Here is a 22,050-nt window from a genome sequence, read left to right on the forward strand (position 1 = left end):
AACGGGTTTGAAAAGCCTGCCATACAGTGAAAACAAAAAAATGAACGGCAATAGCGAGGGACGACTGTACTTTAATTTATTGCTCAAACCAAAATCAAACGACGGTGAAAACACATATTCCTGTTAACACCTGCATGTAGTTTTGAATCAACTTGAATTCCTTCCATTCCCAGTGTTTCTCCTAGATAACTTGCCATGGTGGGGCGCTTATCTCGTCTGGTTTTTTTTTGTTTTTTTGGGTGGGGCGCTCGGTTCTGTTGACGGGGCAGGGCGCCCCGCTTGCATAATGGTAGGGGAAACACTGCATTCCTGTAGGAATTATACTAGCCTTTCCTGATGTACAATTACTTTTTTTTTCTTTAAAGGCTTAACTTAATACAATTGAATTTTAAATTTTTGCTGTGGATACAAAATGTTTGCTAAATCTAGCCCAAAAAAAGCACATTCATACTGTTTGCAGTTGCAGACTGCACCAGCCTAAAGTAAAGTAGTTCATGGAAAATGTCTTAAATGGCACTACTGTACTAATACTCACTACTAATTCTACTAGTATTTGTACTAATGTGCAAGATAATTATATACTACTCTACCAAATTATTATTATTTTTTTTTACAGTAAACCAAATGTTAAAATCAGTGATTATTTAATTCATTCATTCATTTTCTTTACCTTTTTTTTTCTTCCCTTTTTGAGTCATGGGGGATTTTGTGTCTATGCCAAACGGTCATTGTGCAGTTCATCAATGGGCCACATGGAAAGAAACGAGACAAAAAGACATACTCTCACTCACCCCTCGGTTAATTGGTGACTCTAAATTGCCACAAACATGCGTGTTTTTGGTCTGTGAAGGAAACTGGAGCACCCAGAAAAAAAATCCATGCATGCACAGAGAAAACATTCTCACTGCACACACAAAGGCCAGGAGGAGAACCTGCAACCTTTTTGCTGTGAAGTGACTGGCTAAATACTATTGTTTCACCTGTGAATATTTAATTCTGTTGATATACTAAAGATTTTTTTAGATCTATTTTTACCTTTTTAGAATAAATACAAATTAGGACTTTGAGTTGGGTCTTAAGCTTCCTAACAGTTGCAAACTACAATCAGCTGGTCAAGACCTTTTTTTATTTTTTTTTTATTGATGTTCAATTGATTCATTTATGCTTAAAATGAGTTTACTTAAACTGCTATTAAATCTTTGAAGTTTTGACTTCTTTAAATGCATTAAATATGCTCTGAAATAAGCTCTACTTTTTGATTGCCACCCAGTAGACTCCTGTGAGGAAAGGTGTACTCATCGACCACCAATGTTTTAAAAAAAAAAATGCATCGATTTGGACTTTTATTCAATGTTCAATGTTGGATTAGAACATTACTTTTCATAAATTTTCAAAAATAGTCAGTCTCAGCCCCAAATTATTCACATTACTTTTTGTAGTAAATTGTAGTGTATCTATGAAAAATTTCAGTGCAACATTTCTTTTCACTGATTAACCTCACCCGCTCTGCTCATACTTTGTTTTCAAAGAACTTTTGTCAGATGTTAAATGGACTTTTGTATTTTATTCCTGCTTCAATGATATAGACTGAAATAATTTGGGTAATAAATAATTTTTGGTCGTTTAAAAGTAGGGGTGGGCCCCAGTTTCCTTAATTTTGGGTGATCTGCTGATACATGAGAAACCTATTTTACCGATAAAAAAAAAAAAAAGTTTTAACAACAATTGTCTGAACTTTTATATTTCAGAACATTACCTCATGGCCAGTTAAAACAAGTTTGTATTGTTTCTAGGATGTTGTTCAAGGGTATGTTTTTCAATAGAATAATATTGGAAAATTGAAGGTGCTTTGTGACCTTATAACACCTGACGGTGTTGCTTATAAAAGAAAATTGGTATCGGCCAAAATCAGAATTTGCAGGTCAGGCTTTTTGGAAATCTGTGATTGGCCAGAAAACTGCAATCGGTGCACCCGTATTTAAATGTATAGTATACCATTAATTATTAGATAATGTATATAGGTACTTAACTGGATCATTATCAGGGAGGCATGGTGGTTTAATCCTTTCCAAAATGTACAAGTTTGGGTAAAGGCAGTCTAATACTCAGAGTTAGTGTTCACCTTTAATTACAGACCCAGATGCTTCATGAAAACACAGTTATAAACTAATTAACAAATGTCGAACATTTCTGACCTGTTTTTAGATGTTTTATTTGGTTTTTCAAAATTATCCACTCCAATCAAATATTTTAACAGTTGATTTTGTAGATAAAATTTGAGTTTCACTGTGAGGAGCAAAGACAAGGCAGATGTTTGTAGTTCTTGACTGTTTGTCAGGTTGCTCTGTTGGTTGAGCAAACCGATGTTGACACACCCAGAGTTTCGGCAGTTATATGGCAGTCAGGTCGGTCTGTGAAGGATTGCCCAGTCCTCCTCATGTCAATGCATGTCAGGCCTATTACAGTATATGGTCCTTATAAAGCTTTAGTTTATTAAATAATAACTGGCATGTCTAAGACCTGAAATGCATACGAACATGAAGCAAACTAGAATTTTGTGGAAAAAATACATTTACCAGATATGTACATATTTAACATACCAGTTATATTTCTTTACGTCCTCTGTGATGTTAAAATGTAAGATCCTAAAATCAAAATCAGTTTTTATCCCAGCAGTAAAGTTGACACCGAAGAGGTCTAAACATTTCATATACAAGGTTGTGGTAATGACAAGTCCAGGAAGGAAACCCAAAAATCCTTCTCCAGCTCCTCAGGGATCTCAAGGCATTCTCAGGACAAGGACAATATAAAATCCCTTTGAATACTAGGTCTGTCCAGGGATCTTCTCCCAGTAAGACGTCTCTGGAAAACCTCAGTCCAGAGGCACCCAGGAGACAACCTAATCAGATATCTTCTTTGTGGAGGAGCAGCAGCTCTACTCAACTTGCTTAATATGTAAGGCTGACCGTGGCTTCTCAACAGAGGAAGCTCATTTTAGCTACTTGTACCCAGGATCTAATTATTTCAGTTATTATTCTTACCCCATGACCAAGGGTGAAAATTAAAAATTTCTCCACCAGCCACTGTGGCTGGTGGGATTTTATTTTATTTTTTTACCAGCCACTCAAATATTTTACCAGCCACAATTTTTTTTGTGTGTGTGAAACACTTTCCTTTGGTTACAAACCCCACTAGTACAATCAAATTATATAAATCAAATGATTTATTCTTTATTCTTAACTCAGTCAGAAAAACCATTTACAGTAAAGAAGTTTACCATACATATGTACCGGTACTTAGACTGATTTAACATAGCACATCATGAACACCTTAACAGTTCTGTAGTGCAATACATTATTTTAAAGTAATTACTAACAAACTTTAACAGGCTACACAACCCTGACCTTCACAAAGTCTTTTCGTTACTTAGTGGCTTCTATATCCATAACCATCATCTGATTCAAATTCAGAATCAGATTCTGACAGTATTTTTACTTTCTGTCCCTTCCTGTTGTGCATGAAATCAGGCCATCTTGGTCTTATGCTGTCCTAATGCCACAGCTGGATGGCAGGTGTGGGGTCAAAACCCTCAATTGAGGGGGTTGAGAGCTAGACCATCATGAGGTCACAGAGCAGCTACTGAAAGTTTAGACCTCCAGTTGCTTTTAACAAGCTTCATCGCATTATCCCGTCTTGCAGTCAGCGGTGGAGGTGGTTGCATGAAGAACACTAGAGTTCATGTCAGCAAATCGGTTCTGCAAGTTCTCACACAGACTGTCCAGGAGATGGATCTTGGCTTTTCTCAAGCTTAAGACCTTCTCATTCCATTGGTGCTGGTTTATGCAGGCTACCAGTTTGGGTCCAGGCCTGTGGTGGATTAGTACACTTAAGTTATAATAGAATATCCTTGACAACTTCACAATTTGCATTCACTATCTGGACTTCTCACCTTGTTTTGTATTTTGCCAGCACTTACTGGGTAGAGGTGAGACATCCATGCAGTTCAGCCATGTGCTGCCTGTCTGTATTACCTTCTTTTCATCTAATCTACAATGGAGGAGAAAAATATTATATAGCATCATCTGCTTTTCCACATAAACTGTGATACCTTTAATTACAATACCAAAATTACTGTACACTCAGTTTACATACACTGTCTTTAAAGCATTGCTACTTGCCTGTACTACACAGCACGATGTGTTACTTTAAGATTAAGTTAGCTAACATTATGATACATGCTTAATAGTGAACAGATTACTTACTTGCAGAGCCTTTCATAATCACTGAAGGGTCTTCCTTTTTTGCAGGTGGCTTGAGTACTTCTAAACAGTACATTCAGCTTTACATGCTGGGCTGTTTTCAGGCTGCTCAGTGCCCTCATAGCAGCAGTTTTCTCCGGAGCTGCAGTTCCTTGAATGATGCATTTCACCTCCTTAGGCATTTAGATGATTTGTGGTTCTTGATGGCCTCTAATTTCATTTTTTTGTGTGCCTACAATAAAGCTATTAGTCTTACTGGAGAGACTGTGCTGCCAACAGCTGGAACAAAACATTGACTGGCTGCGCTCATCAAAAAAGAGCCAGTCACAGAACTTGCCATTGTCATTTCTTTTCCATCGTTTTGTTAAAAATACCGCCCACAGTTCTTCTCTAAACTCCTCTGGAGAAACATTTTTGTTGTCTGCAATCCGCTTAACTCCCGAAATGTACCACCACATTGCTAAAGCTACTGTTCAAATTTCTTCCTCCTTCTAATGGCATTTAGAGCAAACTAGAAGCAACTTAGGGTCATTACTGCCCCCTACAGGTCAGGAGTACATCCATCCATCCATTTTTGTCCGCTTATTCTGTGTCGGGTTTTAGGAGCAGCAGCCTAAGTAGGGAGGCCCAGACTTCCCTCTCTCCAGCCACTTGGGCCAGCTCCTCCAGGGGAATCCCAAGGCGTTCCCAAGCCAACCGCGAAGCATAGTCCCTCCAGCATGTCCTGGGTCTTCCTCTTTCTCTTCCTGGTGGAACATATCCAAGAACACCTCACCAGGGACGCATCCAAGAGACATTCTAACCAGATACCCGAGCCACCTCAACATGGAGAAGCAGCAGCTCTTCTGAGTCCCTGCCAGATGACCAAACTTCTCACCCTGTCTCTAAGGGAGAGCCCAGACAACCTGCGAAGAAAACTCATTTAGGCTGCTTGCATCCGTGGTCTCGTTCTTTCGATCACAACCCAAAGCTCATGACCATAGTTGAGGGTAGGAACATAGATCGACCAGTAAATTGAGAGATTTGCCTTTTGACTCAACTCTCTCTCTTCACCATGACAGACCGGTACAACGCCCGCTTCACTGTCGTCGCTGCACCTATGTGCTTATTGATCTCTCGCTCCATTTTTCCCTCATTTGTGAACAAGACCCCAAGATATTCGGGAGATTCAAGAACTACTCCACTTGGGGCAGGACCTCCTCCCTGACCTGGAGAGAGCACTCTACCTTGTTCCGGCTCAAGACCATGGCCTCGGATTTGAGGGAACTCATCCTCGTCTCGGCCGTGTCACACTCGGCTGCAAACTGCTCCAGCGAAAGCTGTAGATAACGACATTATGAAGCCAATAGGACCACATCATCTGCAAAAAGCAGAGACGCGATCCTAAGTCCACCAAAACGGATCCCTTCAACACCTTGGCTGCACCTAGAAATTCTATCCATAAAAGTTATAAACAGAACCTGTGACAAAGGGCAACCTTGGTGGAGTCCAGCTCTCATCGGGAATGAGCCCGACTTACTGCCGGCAATGCGGACCAAGCTCTGACACCGGTCATACAGGGACCTAACAGCCCGTATCAAAGGGCCTGGTACCCCATACTCTCGGAGTACCCCCCCACAGTGTTCCATGAGGGACATGGTTGAACGCCTTCTCCAAGTCCACAAAGCACATGCAGACTGGTTGGGCAAAGTCCCATGCACCCTCTAGGACCCTGCTGAGAGTGTAGAGCTGGTCCAGTGTTCCACGACCAGGACGAAAACCAAACCACACTGTTCCTCCTAAATCCGAGGTTTGACTATTCAACGGACCCTCTTCTCCAGATCCCCTGAATAGACCTTACCAGGGAGGCTTAAGAGCGTGATCCCCCTGTAGTTGGAACACACTCTACGTCTCCCTTTTTGAATAGGGGGACCACAGCCCCGGTGTGCCAATCCTGGGGAACTGGCCTCGATGTCCATGCAATATTGCAGAATCATGTAAGCCAATACAACCCCACAACATCCAGAGCCTTAAGGAACTCCGGGCGAATTTCATCCATCCCCGGGGCTTTGCCACTGAGGAACATTTTAACCATCTTGATGACCTCAGCACCAGAGATTGGAGAGCCTGACCCAAAGTCCCCAGGCTCCGCTTCCTCAGTGGAAGACATGCTGGTGGGTTTGAAGAGGTCTTCGAAGTACTCTGCCCACCGACCCAAGACATCCTGAGTTGAGGTCAGCTTCACACCACCTCCACTATAAACAGTGTTTGTGGTGTACCGCTCCCCACCGAGATGCCGGATGGTGGACCAGAATTGCCTCGGAGGCATATGGAGTCATTCTCCATGGCCTTTCCGAACTCCTCCCACGCCCGAGGTTTGCCTCATCGGCCACCCGGGCCCCATGCCGCTTGAACTGCCGGTACCCATTAGCTGCTTCCAGGGTCCCATAGGTCAAAAAGGCCTGATAGGACTCCTTCTTCAGCCTGACAGCATCCCTCACCACCAGTGTCCACCACCAGGTTTGAGGGTTGCCGCCGCAACATGCACCTTGCAGTCTAGTCAACTTCCATAAGCTGCCTCAACAATAGAGGTGCGACTAGGGGTGTAATGGTACGCTAAAATCACATTTCGGTTCGGTTCAGATTCAAGGAGGGCTCGATTCGGTTAATTTTCGGTACAAAAAAGGCCAAAATAAAGATTTACAAAATGTTTATTTTTAAAATATGCCAAGTAAACAATACCTTTGTATAAAAATAAATAAAAGCGACCCATTTGGATGATATTTTAAGTAAACGGTACTCCGGGTCTGATCAGTATCCTTCCCGACCATCGGCGCCATCTCAGTGAACAGCTACGCCCCTCTCTTCACCCGAGTGTCAAAGACATGTGGCCGCAGATCATATGAGATGACAACACAGTCAATCATCGAACTGTGGTTTAGGGTATCCTGGTGTCAAGAGCACATATGGACACCCCTATGCTTGAATATGGTGTTCGTTATGGACAATTCATGACGAGCACAGAAGTCAAATAACAGAACACCACTCGGGTTTCAGATCAGGGGCAGCATTTCTCCCATCCACACCCCTCCAGGTCTCACCTTCATTGTCAGGAGTACAAATTGAACTATTTTTTACTTTTCAAATTGCAAACTTGCCACCGTGGCCGGTGCGTTGTTCAAATTTACACGCCACTTCAAACATTTACCCGCATTTGGCCAGTGGCGGGTGCTAATTTCCACCCCTGCTCATGACCATAGATGTGTTGGTCTGTAGATGATCCAGTAAATTAAGAGAGTTGCCTTTCAGCTTAGCTTTTTTTTCACCACAATAGACTGGAACAGTGCCCTCATTATTGCAGATGATACTTGAACTCCTTTGCTTGAAGCAAAGTGTTATCCCCAACTTGTAAGATTTACTGCGCACAGTTCATTTTTGTTGACAGATTTTCCAACATGAGTTATTAGGTACCAGAAGCTGCTGACTTGAGTGCCTGCAGATACACCACCAAGAACATGTCACCTTATGCTCTGTGATCACACTGGGCTTTTACTTAACTGGCACTTTGTGTCATACCATCTATAGATGTGATGTATCACAAGAGGATCAGGCAACACTGGACAACTCTTTGCCTTGGGACATACTGCACTAAGGTCCTGCTGTGATTTGCACGGTGTGGGCGGTCAGAGCCAGGCTGTCAATGGCTGTTGACCTACAATGTGCACTGCCAGAAACAAACTGGGTAGGACAGCTCATATGTGTGAAATCTTTATCTGACACGTATGAGCTGTCTTACCTACTCCTGCAAGCAGGTTTATCCATTTGATATTTGATGAGACTTAATTGTATTGTTTTTATTTCTTTATTCAAACATTAAACATGAAATAACTGCACAAAATACAAAAGAAAAAGTAAACTTTGCTGGTGTTTTTGCATGTGTCATGCTTAAAGCTGCTTGAAACTTTACTTGAATATGTGTTTAACAATACGCAATCACCTGGGAATATTTTAAAATTGTTTAAGTTTTCAAATTCTTTCTATCCTGGATACAGTAGGGTGGCCATTTTTTGATTAACTTCAGCCTTCCTCAAATTAATCCTTAGTTTCTTAGAAGGCGACTAGACATAATACCCAAAATGCTGCTTTAGATTTGAGTTATTGTGTAAATATACTGCTGAAGTTGTTGAGGCACATTAGGCTCATTGCAGTCTGTCTCTTAGAGTGCAGGTGTTGCTATGGAAAAAAATACCACTACACAGCTGGAATGGCAGAAGTCGTAGAAAAATTCACAACAATAATGACACAGCATGTATGCATGTAGGTGTGTGTGTGTGTACTTGTGCTTTTGCAACAAACCAGTCTGCATACAGTATGTGTAGAATAATTTGCTTCAAAGTTCCTTTACAAGATTACACTCAGAACATCCTCCACCCAGTTTAAGATGAAGAAAAACGGTGACCTGATTCATTACCTGAGGGGAATTGTAAACTACAATTCTTATGCCTAGTGGAATATCTGATGTTTTTGTACAAGAGGGTTGATTAAATGGGAACCAGAAGAGGCCAAATAATTAAATTGACATCCTAATCCTTTAGAAGGAAAAGAATGCCTGGAATTTTTTCTCAAAACTGTAACAGAGACCCTGCTCATACCACTCTTGTTCTCATTTTTGTACTCTTAGTCCATTTGCTCTACGAGGAGGACACTTTAGACAACCAAATGTTGCACAGGAGAGCCCAATTCTTTTTTTCTCTTTACCTTTACTCATGTTTCAAAAAAGAAATTTGAAAAATGTGCCATCTTTAAGGTAAATGGACAAGGATGTTGGTGTAAATGTTGTTGCTTGGATGGTCAGTTCATTGGCATGGCTTTTTCTGGAAGGTTTCACTATATGCTATTTTCTCTCATTTCTGTTGCTTCATTTTAAAAACAAAAAATAATTTGGATGCTAAGCTCTATGCTAAAAATTAACATGTCCCTAAGACTATGCTAGTTTATTGTTAAGCAGCTGTAACTGGCACAGTAAAAGCTGCAATGGCAAAATAACTTGTCAGCAATTCACACCATGACTCACTCTGGAAGAATAAAATATAAGTTCTTAAAATGGTTATTTTTAATGGTTCCCGCAGGCGCAAATGCTCACTAGACAATAATTAAGTTCGTCTACATCCTGACCATTTTGTCCAACACTGAGCTGAAGTGGACAATGCTTCCTGTTTGATTTGCTTAGAAAAGTTTTAAGCAATTATTGATTCAGTGCTTTTCTCCCTTTTTCACAATGTGTCCCTTCTCCCTGCACCCCCCCCCCCACCCCCACCCCAACCCCCACAACACATAATGTTAATCTTTAATGGTTTGGTTCAAAGTAAAGTCTTGTGAATTTTGAAAATTATCACTTTTGGGTATGCATTTGTATCTTATCTACCAAACTTTATGCTTTGTTTCAACAATTTTTTTTCCATAAATTATTAAATGTTGTATTTATTAACAGAACAGTAAAAAATGGCAGCCTGCTTCACAAAATACCGGCCAGGAACTCTTATTTATTTATGCATACATGCATGCTAGAGCCCATCCGATATGGAAATTAGGGCTATTGCCAATACCAGTATTGGGAGGGGAAGGTGAATGACGATAATTTATATAATGGCTGAAAATATTTTGAGCTTTGTCCACCCCCAAGAATCTTAAGTAAAACAGCAAGTGGAGCTAGCCTTGTTTATTTAGCACAGCTATTAGCTACTATAAAGCTAAACAAATTGGATCCATGCTATACACAGTCCCATACTAGGTTTACAAGTGGTGCACTGGTGGTCATAAAAACAGTTCCTAACGTGCATTTACATTTTCTATCCTCCGCTATTCACCATAAAGTTATCAAGCGTGTTACATAAATATAAATTAAACAAAGAAACACCCGTCTTTGTTCATTGTTTACCCAGTCAGTCACATATGGGGAAGGTCTAATTAGTATTGACCGCAGCAGAGTTTATTTTTCTTTGCAGAGAAGTAAAGATTTCAGTCAAACAAAGAATTTCACTGAGGATGACAAAGATAATGTTACTAACACTGGATATCTTCACAAACTAGAAGCTCAGTCCAACAGGACTGGTTGCTATAACTACTGACAACAAGGCTAATGTTGTGGTGGTGCAACTGAACACTAACATTAGCTTGCTAATTTGAGAGCCACGTACAAGCGGGTTGGAGGATTAAATAGAATTTATTGTTGATTTTTTTATTTTTATTTTACAGAGCAATTTACATAAACTTACCATGCTCTGTTCAACAAAATATGCTACACAGTATTGCTCCCTGCTTAAGCTGTGATGAACGTCAAAAGTGAAACTCAAGGCAATAAAGGCAGTTAAAGCACTTTGTTGATCAATACTCTTTAAAGCAATTTGTTTGTGCTGAGAGTAATCAAATTAGTGGGACTGGCTCTCAGAGCAAATTTAAAAATAATAAAAAATAAAATAAAACTCTGTTATTTAGCAACTCCAGGATTAAAGTTTTTTTCAGGAAATTATTTTTTTTTTTCTGAAGTATTGCTTTGCTGTATCTGACTTTATTTTTCAAGCAACAATTTTTTTGTCTTTTGGATATTCATAATCACGCATAATTGGATTGATGTTCTTTTTTTATTGTACAATTAAATCGTTGGTTACATACTGTAACCCCAGATTCTATCAGTATAGGCGTAGCCCTTTAAGGCTGTTGCTGATGGGTTTTATCCCGATATGCGAAGCATCACACTGAAAAATTAAGTCCACGCCCACCTGCTGTGTGGGCCCCACCCGGTCCGTATAAATTACGTTAAGAGCGAGTAATCGGCTCCCAAATAGCTTTTTCTTCAGCCACTTAGGAGCCAGTGAGGCCCGACGCTTAAAGGGCTACGCCTATACTCATAGAATCTGGGGTTACAGTATGTAACCAACGTTCTATTTTGTATAGGCTTTGCCCTTTAAGGCTGTCGCTGATGGGTTAAGGGTGAAGCAGATGTGGTCCTCGCCTCACTGGGTCCATTCGAACACCGAATGAAGCAGAAGCTTGCCCCAAAAACGTCTTGTCACTGAACTCCCCATGTACGTAAATACGCATTGTGTAATTATGTGTACCATGCACAGACGCATGTTGTGTAACTATGCGTTCTGAATGCATGAACGCCCCGGAAACTTTCAACGGGGAAGAAAGATGTTGAAAAGTGGGGCCATGAAACAACTGATTCATGGCTGAACAGTATGAACATATGAACAGATTAATAATAACAAGTGAACTGATTATGATCAATGAACTGACTGGTAACAATAGTCATGAACTGATTAATGACCATAGAACCAAATAACAGACACAACTTGTGACTGATAACAACATCTCACACTGTAATGCATGTAGACAGATGTGAGATAACAACAATATCACTCTTAATTTAAAGAGCTTGTGATGTTTAGGCATAAAAACTGGATTCGTTCTTAGATCAGCTGAGCTGCCATCAGTCTGAGTTCCAAGACACGACGGAGCGACGGAGAGGGCAGATAAATCACTCACCCTCTTAGCGGATGTTAAAGCCAGCAGCAGGGCTGTTTTACGAAACAAAAGTTTAATTGGAACCTGATTCAGTAGCTCAGATGGAGCCTAGATCAGGGCTCGCAAGACCCGCGTTAAATCCCACTGTGAAGCAAGTGGGCATGGAAACAGGCCTGCGTTTTGAACACCTTTAAAAAACACTTCATCAGCGGATGATTAAAGGCTATTCTGACCCTGAAAACCTTGTGACAGGAAGAGATGGTTGTAGCATACGTTAATTGTGTTGAACGCCAGATTTCTGTCCATCAGCTGCTGCAGAAAGACAGCACACCGCCTAGAGGACATGAGGTGGCCTCTACACCTTCTCTATATACCTTTTTACAAAACGCTCCATCAGAGGATGATTAAAGGCTGTTCTGTCTCCGACAACTTCGTGACAAGAAGAAGAAATGGCTGCAGCATACGATAATCGTGCTGAACGCCAGATTTCTGTCCATCGACTGCTGCAGAAAGACAGCACGTCGTCTAGTGGACATGAGGTGGCCTCTACGCCTTCTCTGTACACCTTTTAAGAAACGCTTAATCATCAGATGATTAAAAACTGCTCTGTCTCTGAAAATTTCGTGACAGGAAGAGATTGCCGCAGTGAACGTTTTACTCATGCTGAATGCCAGATTTCTGTCCATCAGCTGCTGCAGAAAGGACGACACACCACCTAGTGGACATGAAATGGCCTGTACATCTTTCTCTGTACAGCAGTGCTGAAAAGCTGTCCACTTGATGTGAACAGCGCTGTGGTGGTTGCAGCAGGTGAATCTTGAATCGTACGCACTACATCTTGAGAGAGATCCATCCTCTCAAAAAGGATCCGCTCACCGGCCAGGCCAAAGGCGCTGGCCTATTCTGGTTAACTCCTGATCGCTCCTCCCGCCTGGAAGAGAGCGTCCTCCCTCCACGGCAGGTTCCACGAGCGCCCCGATAACAAGTGTTGTAGGACTGGGGACCATGATGCTTTCACGCATTTGGGACAGAAGAGCTGTCAGTCCCTCCTCCTGAGCTCGGTTCAGAAAACCGTGATATCGGAGGGAGTGAGGGAGGTGAAGATGCATTATGACCGCAGGCTGTGAGCAAACGCGTCCACCCCCACCGGTGGATCGTCCCGTGGGCTCAATGATAACTATAGTTGACATCGAGTGTTCTCTCGTGTTACAACAGGTCCACAGCCGCTCGCAGGATTTCTGCCACGTCTGAGCCATCAGCTCTGGATGGGAGGTCCCCGGTCCTCGTGCCGCAAAAGACCGTCTTTGGACATCACATCCGCCCCCTGTTCAAAACACAGGAGATGCACCGTACTCTGATGGAGAGCAGATTGGGTGTGCCCCACACAGCATCTGTCTCACAATGTGGCACATGGGTTGAGCGCATACACCTCCTGCCGGTTATGTATGCAACAGTCACTTGCTGTCTGTGTGAATCAAAAACCCTGATGATTCCACAACACAGAGGCAAAGTGTTGATTCACATTCAAAAGCCCCGTGTGACACTCCAAAAACATTTCAATGAGCTGCTGTGTGGAGAACCACAGCGCCCCCACAGCTCGTTAAAGGTATGTGCCTCTGTGAAGTCTGACGTGTGACGTAGGTCTGCTGACGGAAAACATCTGATGTCACTGCCGGTTTCACGTGAGTTGCACTGCTGCCACATGTCTGTAAAAACTGGTCAGCAGCAACAGATGTCAAGATAAAGCAGAATTCTCCTCCCTGCTCTGTGTGGCGGCTGCAGAGCGGCTCGGCGCATTAATGGAATGTTGTTTCTCACAGTTCAAAATTGACCAATTTAGAATAAATCTCATCTTTCCGGTTCGTTGGGACCAAAGAGTAACGAGAGAGGAACCCTGTGTTTTCCTCTCCTCCTGAGACTCTGGAAATTACATTAATCAGAATTTCCTGAGCTTCTACGAGAGGGGACGAGATCTGTTCTAGAAATGACAGAAAACGTCCCTAGAGTTCCTCCGCACCGGGGTTTGAGCTGTACTGCAGCGTGAATCCCCTGATGAAAAGGGTTTGCCAATCCATCTGAAGCGCGCGCTCATTGCCACTCGTTTATAAAGTTATAAAGTGGGCACGCGTTTATGCTGTGGGCTCACATGCATTCTGATGTGAGCTGGTGCGCGCTTAAGGAGAAAGAAAAAACGCGCGCCCCCGAGCATGCAAACCATGTGCGTCTGCCGATGCTGCAGGACGCGGCTCATCTGTGCTGTGTTCACGTTGGTGCTGCTGCTCCGCTTAACGCTCGGGGAGCGGGTGCGCGTATGAGCCGACGTGCACTGAAGAGTCGTGTGTGTGTGCGCCCTCGTTGGTGCGACGTCTTAAGCGAGGATTGCCACGGGAGCGCGCGGCATTGGTGGGGGTGAGGTTACCACTGGGCTCTGTCTGCAGAACACATTCATTCTTGGCTGTGAATCACATGAGCTTTTGAGTGATTCCACAAGCTGCAGTGTTAATTCAGAAAACCTTCTTCGAGGATGAAGGAGCAGAGCCGCTGTGAGGCGTGTGAACCTGTTGACGCCGCGGGAGCGCGCGTTTGACACCACTGCGGTGAAAACGCGTGTCGCTCCTGCCGAGAGCGAGATACGTTACTGGGCTCGTACCACGATCTCACGTTTATGTTGACGTGAACAGCGGGCGCTGAGAACTGCATGTGCGCTCTCATAACGCAGCGCCTTATAGGTGAAGGCTGCTCGTGCCGCGGGAGCATGTGTTTGCACCGCCGGCAGTGAATGAAACGACCCTAAAAAGGCTCATTCGTGTGGAGTGTGTGTGACGGAGCCGCTGTCAGATCATCCGAGCTGTCAGTTTGGCTAAAAGACACTTCATCATAAAATGATGTTTATTTCCACATCATGTCATCTTACACACATCCAACAACCCGACACCTGGTCATCTTCCCCTGAGCTCCGTGGTTTGTTGTCCTAGAAGGCCCTCTGTTTGCGGAGTCCGGGAAAAGTTGAACTTCCGGATGCCGAGGACGTCTGACGGGAGGGACTGGCGTAGCAGAGCTGGGGAGGTGATGTGCAGCCCTGGAGCATCTTGAAAGTGATTTCTCTTTGATGAAGGCCTTCCAACAAAAAGCTTCTGCAGCTACCTCGAGAGGGAGGTGGAGTGACGAGCCAAGAGAACCTCTGGGACCTGGTCCTCCGGCTGCGATGCGGGCCGGCAGACAGAAAAAGAGGCGCACCGGTTGGGGATGATTTCAGCTGCCCTGCAGAGGGAGCATACGTCTCCTCCTGCCTCTGAACGTGTACGCCAACAGCGTAACGTGTTGTTCGCTATGGCCGTCTGGAACGCATGCTGGTGAGCTCAGTTGGAGAGCTGTGTCACCGTCTGGGTTACGCTAACCAGAGGCGTGGGACGCTGGTCCACCTGGACATCTTGCTCCGAGAAAAGTCTCCGTCAGGCTCGGCTCCAGGGGGCACTGTGGGATATTTTTGCTAGGTGAAAACCCCTCTGCTTTGGTGATGGGCGCGGACTGTGGAGACCGGCCCCCCAATCTACCAGGAAATCGGCTGTGGCCTCGTCCCCGTAGGACATCCTGTTGGGAAACCGAGGCCAGATGGGGTCAGGACGGCGAGCCGGGATGGAGTCCAGAAAAAAACCTTCCCGCCGGATCATCCAAACTGGCGGGAGAGACGCGGGACGTAAAAAAAGGTCCCTTCACGTCAGCTGCCTCCTGGGTTACGCCGGGCAATCCAGAGGGTGCCGTCTGCCGGGAGCGGTAAGATCGCCTATGCGAAACGAGGTGGGATGAGGTGAGCATTCGCTCAGCCCCCCTCCACCGACATTACACTCTCCAGGAGAGAGCAGCGGGGCTGCAGCTGACGACGCCTGTCCCGGAGGAACCATCCGATTCGCTCCGAGGGTCGGCGATAAGAGGAAAATTACAAGATGGCATTGTCCACCGTGTAGCAACCTGTCACTGAGAATTACTCCTTGGCGCTTACCTTGAAACAAGACTGCTCATCAGCTTCTCCTCGGGAAGGAGAGCTCACCGGGACGACCGGAGGTCGACGTGAAGGGCCAAGCATTCTTAACAAAGGTCGGTCATCTACACAACTTTCCTTCTTCGTTCTTCTGACAGTGCTATTAGCTCGCTGAAGAAAAATGGGAGCCGATCACCCGCTCTTAACGTAATTTATACGGATCAGGTGGGGCCCACACAGCAGGTGGGCGTGGACTAAATTTTTCAGTGTGATGCTTCGCATATCGGGATAAAACTCATCAGCGACAGCCTTAAAGGGCAAAGCCTATACGAAATAGAACTACATATCTACTGGTTTAGTGACTGATGGTTTATTTAATTCAGAATTTTTGTACGTTTGATAGACAAATGCTATTTACGGTCATCTTTTGTCCAAGTTCACTCTGGTGAAATAGTTTATTTGAGAAAAGTCTATGTAATTGACCAAAACAAACCACTTAATGCATCATATAATCGTTCAATTCTTTATATAACGAACAATTAAATAAATAAACAAACAACAAAACAACAACTTTTTTTTACGTCAAAGCAATTTTTCAAAATAATAAAATATATCTACAAATTAAAAAGTATCTCAGTCAAGTAAAAGAATCGGGTCAGTTTGACTTTTTTCAAAGAAAAATTACTAGTCAAATATTTTTAGCACAAGATTTTTTATGCAAAATGTATTTACCATTAAACATTTGATGGCAACATTCAATTTTCATGAAGAGATTCTGTATTTTTTGCAATTCAAAGAAAACTTTCAAGAGAAAGTTTAAATAAAGGGTCCTTAAGGGATACAAAGCTTTGTGGCCATCGTCAGCTTCCATAACTCTTAAATTCCCACAGCCCAAGAGGAGAGTATTGGCAGAAGATATGTTGGCATTGAAAAGACATGGCTGTAAATAAGTTGCATGTTTGACTGGGCTTTCTGACTACACACTAAAGCCTATCAGCTGGCTTTTTCAGCCACATTTTTAGAAGTATGGCAAAGGAGTTGCCATGGGAACTAGCATTACCTCCCAAGAGTGGCTCCAGTGAGTGTACAGTTGCTTGTCCATGAGAAATGTTTCTGCTTGGTTTTTCAGTTTTCCAGAATAATGGGTTTGTTGGGTCAATCTGATCATACTCCACAAAAAAATACTTTTTTCTTGATTCTCTTTTGTATTTTGAACACTTGTTTCCTCTGTCCTTAGCACTCTATAATTAAGTTTGACAAAAATCACGTATTGTTTCTATATGTTTGTGAGTCCGCTGTTTTTTGGTTGTTTTTTTTTTGCTATTTGCTATGCAGTCTGATGAACAAACCAAACAGGCATTTTACAGAAGGGGAAAGGACTTATGATTGCAAGTAGGAGTCAGGAAATTTCCAAAACCAAATTTCGTTACAAAATGAAACTTTATACCTTTGAGTTTCATTTTTAAATTTACCTTTACCAGTAGTGGGTACAGCTAACCAAAAAGTTAGCTTTGCTAATCCGCTAACTAGAAAAATTAATTTTGCTAGCGCTGAACAGGTAAAAAGTTAGTCGAAGGTAATTCTAACTAATGACCGCTAACTTTTAACATACACCGCCAGTGTTTCCCCTAGATAACTTGCCATGTTGGGGGTGGGGGGGTGGCGCTCATCTCATCCGTGATTTTTGTTTTTGGGGGGGGACGGACGGACGGACGGAGACTCATCCTAAACTGCGCAGAGTGCTGTTTAAACAAACACTTTTAGAGGGGGAGTGGAGGACACAGAGACAGCCGCGCATTGTTTGCACTGACAGTTTTAGAGCAGGGTGTGTGAGAGGAGAGAGACAGAGACACATTTCAGCCGCGTTCTGTCCGAACCAACAGTTTTGGGGGGGTTTTGGTGGTGGGAGAGACTGACACACATCTGAGCCGTGCGCTGTTTGTACCGACAGTTTTCGAGTGGCGGGGGTGCGTTCAGCTTGAGGGTTCAGCATGAAGGAAGAGGCTGCCTTTAGCTTTTTAGCTAGTGCACCTGCATTGCGAGCTGCTAGTTTAGCGTTACGTCAGTGCCAACAGGGGGGTGGGGTTCGGTAGACGGGGCGCTCGTTTCTGTTGACAGGGCTGGGTGCCCTGCTTGTATAATGGTAGGGGAAACGTCTGCTGTCGCTAACGCTTATGTGACGGTCTGAATTGTGACAATGTCATAAGGGAACACAACTCAAAATTAGGGATGCATGACATTATCGGCATGGTATTGGCTGATATTAGCGTTAAAGTTCAATATTGGATATCAGCCATTCCATTAAAATAACTCGCTGATATAAAAGGCGCTGTTTTTGCCTGCAGCAGCAGCACAACATGATGACGTTGCAGTGGCAGCACAACGCAATTACCATGCAGCCTCCACTGTAGAAAAAGGCAGCAAACTTTTAACAACAAAGTTTGTGACTGTCCTGTGGTCCCCACCTCACTTATTTTGTGAGTCTCCATCCTCACATGAGGGTCAGAACCTCCTGTGAGGAGAACATAAACAAACAGTGAACATTAGGTGAACTTTTTAAGCAGCTGATCCGATGGATGAGCACACTTTTACAAGCTAAGCTTCATCTGTTACTGTCAATCTTTAGTTAGCTTCTGAGTTTAGCTAGCTACGTAGATAAAATAAATTTACACACTAACATCTTAAAGTTAGTGTTGCATGGATTCTAGTTTAATTCACCGCGATGTACGTGTTAAGCTGCAGTAACATTAACAAACGTAAACTCGCCAGCTAAAACACAGACACAACTCCGTCCTTGGGAGTTCTTTGATGAAGAGGAGTCTGGTTGTGGAATGTTGATTCAGTCCGTTTAACACACACAGACTGACTTTAATGCTGAGAGGAGGAGGGGAGGCTGCTGTCCATCTCTCTTCTTGCAGAAAAACACGAGCAGAAAGTTGCGTGTGTTGTCGAAGCCGTTCGACAACATGCGCTGCACACGTGAACCCGTCTGTGGGCGGAACCAGCCCCATAGACGTACATTATACATAGATTAGGTACGGCAGCTCTGGGTGTAAACACGTAGTCTGTTTTTCATATGTCTGGTGTTTTACCTGCCTGCGTGCTGAAACCACGTGACACATTACAGCCAATACCGAAACTTGACACCAAAAAAAGAGTAACGTTTCAATCCATACACTGACTGGTGCAGTTCAGTGGGTGCCATTTAAGAACCTTGGTTCGGTACTCAGCCCTAGTTCTGTGCATGAAGTGCAAAATCCATAACAACACGGGAACAATCTGTAGAAATTAATTCACGTCTCTCTTGGGGGGTGGTCCTCAAGAGTACCTTGTTGGTTATTCGGTTAGACTTCTGGTCACATGATGACAAGGTGGGTGGAGTTATAGTTGGGTATTTGAAACTGAGCAAAAGGCTGTACATCTGATTACCTGAGGGCATTCTCTCTGTGTCACAAATGCCTGCCCCCATGAAGGGCAGGATGCTGGGAGCCACGAGCACCCATCTCTGTGAAAGTAAAATGTTAGTCAGTAGCAGGAAGCTACCGAGAGATGGCAGGATGTCTTTCAAAATAAAATATAAATATTTAAATTTTAAAAATTATAAATGCATAAAAAATGCATAAATAAGACGCTCCTGCATATAAACTGCGGGGTACAAAATATGAGACAAAAGTAGCGACTTGTATACTGACATTTACGGTAGGTTGCAGTTTTGCTGGATGCGTCATCTAGTGACACAGCTCCACTGGCCAGCTGCTGTCTGCTTTTGTCAAAATTGGCACCTCGGAGCAGCCCGCATAGAACCTCAAAGAAGGTGGTCCCTTAAATAAGGCTGAGTGGAGGTGGGTACCAACAGTGGGCAGGCCCTAACTGGTGCAGTGTCGTATGAAACCGATGAAAGTTGAGACAGTGGCAAAGCACCATAGGTGTGCAGTTCAAGGTGACTATTAGAAACAAAAAGTTTGTAAGCATGGCTGGGTGCCCTCCTTGGATAATGGTAGGGTAACTGATCTTAAGGCAAAAGCCTTTTTGGTTTATGGGGAATGAAGGGAGATAAAATGGGACTCTAGTGACATCAATGTAAAAATAGAAATTGCATAGATTAAATGAAATGGTTAAAGGATTAAAGGTTAAAGGAAATGGTTGGATGCATCCCTAGTTGAGATAGTATGAACCTAAACAAGACTGTAAATTATACAGTTGAGAACATGTTCATGTTACTGCAGTGACTCAGACGTCTGTGTTGCTTGAGGTGAGATCAAGATATGAGTAGTGAAGAGCTTGAGCTGAATTGTGGTGGAAGAAAATGGGGTGGAACAGAGGAAGACTGCTCTGAAAAGACCACAGCATTGTGGAAATAAAAATTGAATTTGGCTGCTATGTCTTGTCTGTTAAATGTAATTTTCTTATGATCCAAACTATACAGTCATGATTCTTTACAACTCTTGATCCAAAATGAAGATTTTTTTTTAGTTTGTTCAAAAATTGTCATAAAGATATATAACTTGCTGTGTGGTTATTGTCATGTGGAAGCTACCAAGAAAATGGGAGAAAGATTTGTGAAGATCTGTGACATTCTTTTTCTGGGACAGGGCTGGGTCCTCCATATTCACTATAACTAATATAAAACATAAAATTTAAATTGTATGTATCTAACATCTTAAGCTAAGTTGAATAGGAATAAGTAGGTAAAGATAATGGATGGCTGGATGGAGTCTTTGTGGTATACTCTACTAAACTAAAATTTTCATGTTGTGCTTCTCAAGCCAACTGAAGTGAACACAGCTATGCTCTGCAATTTGAATGAATTTAAATATATCTTCTTATTCACTGATGACCAAAAGTGCAAACAGACTGCTTTGGCACTTAGGTTTGGATTACTGCCTGAGGACACAGTAGTACAGATTTCTTCACACACCAGGGTGTGGGTGGATAGACGAGGTCAGCTTGTTGCAAAGACATTCCTATTTATTACCACACAACAGAATTACGTACCAGTATATATATTTTTTAAAGTAGATAGTGATTCTGGTTTACCAACTGTTGGCTCGTATGCATTGTAAGGTGTGGCCCAGCTTGGACTGGCACGCACCAGGTTTTGAGTGTTGGCATTGGGCAATTGGGCCCAATTCCAGCTTGAGGTTTGAAATCCAGAGACCAGGGGTTCCATTCAGGCTGGGCTAGTACTGCAGATTTGACGTCAGCAGACTGCTGGCCATTGATTGGTTCGCTGGCCCGTGGGGGAGGGGGGGTGTCACCTCACATATGAGTCATACTTCTAGAGACTGTTCCTTACGCCTTTTCTTTCAGCTACTTGTTACTAGCTGGTTGTGTGATGGAGAGAGCTCCTAGTTTTCTTTATTTAAAAAATGGCAACGCAAAAGATAGCACCAGTGCCTCATCAAACAATAGAGCTGGGGCAGATCAGTGTTGGGCGGACTATGGCTAGTCCAGGCTGGACCAGGCTTTACAATGCATAAAAGGCATAAGAATATAAAGGACATTAAGGTGTTTCCCCTAAATTAGTTGCCTTGGCAGGGTGCACATATGGTCCGTGATTTTTGTTGACGGGGGTGGGTGGGGATGACGGATGCACATCTGTGTTGTGCACTGTTTGTACCAACTGTTTTCAAGTGTGGGGGTTGTTTGAAAATTGCTCAGCGTAAAGGAAACGGGGCGCTAACTGTAGCTTTTTAGCTAGCGCGTCTTAGGGCTAGGTGATATGGACCAAAATTAATATCTCAATATTTTAAGACGAGTGGCGATGTACGATGCATCTATATCTCAATATTTTTTCTTTCCATAAAGTAGTAACAAAAATATATTTCTGAGTCAAAGCCTTGTCCCAAATGTCACACAGACACATGTATTAAACAGCTGTAACTGTACAAAATAAATGTCTAAAAATAGCTATTTACATGTATTAAATAATTTATTTTTTAGACTTTTATTTACATATACATATTAAATAATTATCCTCTTCAGCTGCGCCGCCTTCCTGACGTTAGTAAGCATGTGTGAAGCAGCACATGAGGGGCTGTGTTTGTATTCAGTGAGGGAGAAGGAGGGACCACGTGCAGTTGGCAGTGCAGACAGGAGAAAATGAACTGCACAGATTTTCAAGTCTAATAATTGCTCAACGTAGGAATATCTTTCAAAATTTTAAAAATATCGAGATATCGCCCAGCCCTAGCACATCTGTATTGCGCGCTGCTAGTTTAGCACTAGCTTAGCGCTATGTCATTCAGGTTCGGTAGGCATGGTGCTTAGTTCTGTTGACAGAACAAGGCGCCCTGCTTGTATAAT

General features: G+C 43.1%; 1 protein-coding gene across 1 annotated transcript in view; it reads left to right on the top strand.

Annotated features, from left to right (window-relative positions):
• The window catches only part of LOC119430669 (guanine nucleotide-binding protein subunit alpha-11), a 47,170-nt gene that overhangs the window by 7,786 nt on the left and 17,334 nt on the right, over nucleotides 1-22,050 (top strand). The gene's annotated exons all lie outside the window — the stretch shown is intronic.

The sequence above is a fragment of the Nematolebias whitei genome, chromosome 3 (genome assembly GCF_014905685.2).
Source record: "Nematolebias whitei isolate Nwh7 chromosome 3, NemWhi1, whole genome shotgun sequence".
Classification (NCBI taxonomy): Eukaryota; Metazoa; Chordata; class Actinopteri; order Cyprinodontiformes; family Rivulidae; genus Nematolebias; species Nematolebias whitei.